The sequence below is a fragment of the Triticum dicoccoides genome, chromosome 3B, assembly GCF_002162155.2.
Source record: "Triticum dicoccoides isolate Atlit2015 ecotype Zavitan chromosome 3B, WEW_v2.0, whole genome shotgun sequence".
Lineage (NCBI taxonomy): Eukaryota > Viridiplantae > Streptophyta > Magnoliopsida > Poales > Poaceae > Triticum > Triticum dicoccoides.
In genome coordinates, this window is record NC_041385.1 from 745,847,319 (window position 1) to 745,850,475 (window position 3,157).

The window sequence follows — 3,157 nt, forward strand, 5'->3', positions numbered from 1 at the left end:
TTTTTTATAGTTTTTTTCTTTTCTGCTTTATTTTCTTCTATTTATTTCTGCGTAGTTTTTTGTATAGTTTTTTCTTTTCTGTTATATTTATTTTCTTCTATTTATTTCTGAGTAGTTTTTCATCTAGTTTGCCAAAATTCAACATTTTCAGAGTTCATTTTGTAGTGATTTTCAATTTCACGGTCATTTTATATAGTTTTTTTTCTTTTCAACTATAATTTTTTTCTGCTATTTTTTCTTTTCTGCAAAACTTGATGGTCAAAGTCTGGAGTTATAACCAAAGTTTAAAAAAAAGAAATGCCGACGTGCAATTAGTTTGTCCGGAGTTGTAATAAGTTATTAAAAATAAAAAAGAGGTGCAATGCTCGTTAATTTGCTTCAAGCCTTTCGGAATAGTGTAAACTGCACTGCGCATAGCTCCGTGTAGTCTACCATATTCCTGAAGGCTTGAAGCTAAGCAACGTGAGCATTGAGCCTCTTCTTCATCGTACAGTCAGGGCTTATAAACCGCTCCTAGTCCCTCTCTCTTCGCGAGGTGGGACTAAAAAACAGCTTACTAAGAAACTGTAGTACCGGTTCATCCATGAACCGGTACTAAAGGTGCTCCTGGGGCCCCAGCCTTACCTGACACAACCTCATTAGTACCAGTTCGTGGCACGAACCGGTGCTAAAGGTTCGCCACGAACCGGTACTAAACAGCTCCTCCCGCCTAGCAGTTGGTGCATACTGAACGCAAAAAATATAAGAGCATTTAGATCATGATCTTATATTTCTTTACAGTCTAAATTGTCAATATGATCTTATAACATCAAAAATACTTTGATCATCAATGATCTTTGTGTGTACAATCTGAATTGTCAATATGAGTCATCAACGATTTATAAACCGATGAAGACTCATATTGCGGCCACAAATTCTACACATAGAGTTCAATGAAGACCAAGTGCTTGTGATAGTTTGAGAAATAACATATTTAAGGTGGTAAAAGGCTTGTTAGGGGAGCGAGGTGGGACTAAAAACAGCTTGCCATAACCTCATTAGTACCGGTTCATGGTACGAACCGGCACTAAATGGTGATGGTGGGGCCATAGCCTGACCGCAGGCTGACACAGCCTCTTTAGTACCGGTTCGTGGCATGAACTGGTACTAAAGGTTCGCCACGAATCGGTGCTATTGATCGCCGCCACGAACCGGCACTAATGTACACATTAGTGCCGGCTGAAATTCAAACCGGCGCTATTGTGCTTCACATTTGACCCTTTTTCTACTAGTGAAATAGGCACGGACACCGGAGATGCGTCGCGGCGGCGCCCTCGGCCGACACGACACTTCAATGGCGAAGGCAGTGAGAGGTCGCGTCCGCCCTGAGACGTCTTCAATACTGAGCGGCGCGCTCTATAGCGGCATGAATGCGGGCAGCTGGCGCCGGACGGGAACGTGCGTTGCCGAGGGAGGAGGGGTATTGGTGGGTCAAGGCGGTCAGAAGAGGGCGTAGGATCGGTCCGGACTCCCGCAAAGCCCCCCCACGATTGTCTCCGGTTCGCATCCGGATCGTCCCGGGAATCGATACAGACCCGAGTTGAATGGCTTCCACGGTCTGGATGGTTGCGGGAGGTTTGCGGGTCTGTCTTGGAGATGCCCATAGTGATATAATTTTTGGGTATGAAATGGTTTGTTGGAGGAGTTGATCATAAAGAATCCGAAGCATGTGCAAGAGAAATATCTGTGATGCTCTTTCACTGTTCAGAGAAAGAGAGAAATTCCCATATCCATCATGGAAAACGAAAGAATCCAAGTTACCTGCTCGCTGAAATACCTGACTGCAATGATGCAAATCTATCTCCAAACAAGAATCAATTCCCAGAAAGAAAAATGAGAGGAGAGGAAGAAGTACCAGACCGCCGGCCCATGTGAAAGCTGATACGTATTCCTCTCGATAAGAAGCGTGTCCGATCTGGGCAAGGGGTGGTGAGCCGGACGAGAAGATAAAACGGTTCGAACGCTATCGTGTGGTCCGACGTTGGTGCCATCGACGGGCCTCATCTGCTGCTTTATTCATCGCGAGGTCATAGGCCAGGTGCGGCCTCTTACATTTTTTTGGATAGATAGCCACCCCCAACAGTGGCGGAGCCACCGTGCAAGCATTGGGTTCAAGTGAACCCAATGGATTTTGCCAGCTACGTGCTAGTAGATGCATACTTGCTTCATGTGAACCCAGTAAAAATTCCTAGTTGACCCAATGGCCAAATTGTTGTAAGATAATTTAAAATCAGACAATACACTTCACATATTAGTACCGAGTTCTCACAACAAGTCATGAAGTGAACCCAATGGCCAAATTTTCTGGCTCCGCCCTGACCCCCAAGTTGCTTGTCAAATTATGAACCAACTTGTGGTTAGATAGTTAGACGGACTGTGGTATCCCGAGTCCATCAGGGTTTAAATAAATTTCAAGATGATATGCCGGCTCAGTCTTTCGGAGATGCTCATAGAGGTAGGGTGTGCGTCTGTGCGCGTTCGTATGGGTGAGTATATGCGTGTGTATATGAGCGCTTGCGTCTGTACTGTGTTAAAAAAAATTGCTTGTCGAATTCACTTTCGGCCAGCCATGCATTGCCCTTTAATTTATAAAAAATAATTTCTTTATTGCGTGAGAGAATTATATGTGATACAAGGTGACACATACAATCAGATGTAAGGTAATTGAACCCACACACGAAAACGACCCCAAAACAAAGGGGAGACTATGATTATATAACTAATGCCTCTAATTTTTTGTCAAAGCCACAACTGAACATGAACTTATAGCCGTTGCACCACCATAGCTCACACATATAATGAACAACATCGTGTTAAGAAAAATGAACATCGAGAAATTCAACCATTGAAGTACCTGTAAAGACCTATATAGAGAAACAAACCTCGTTGAATCACCGCAATAGTAGATCACTGTGTAAGATGGAGATTGGCAATCGCGCCAAGCATATCGGCAAGGGAGTCGCTCCGACCTAGACAGACAAACATGATAATAGCGCTAGACCAAGCTGACGACTTCGCTTCCAAAGCCTTGAATAAATAGGTTGTCAAAGAAGACAATGTTGTTCCTGCCGATGCACATGGAACCACGCCGACGGAAAGTACAGATAACCAACCCGTT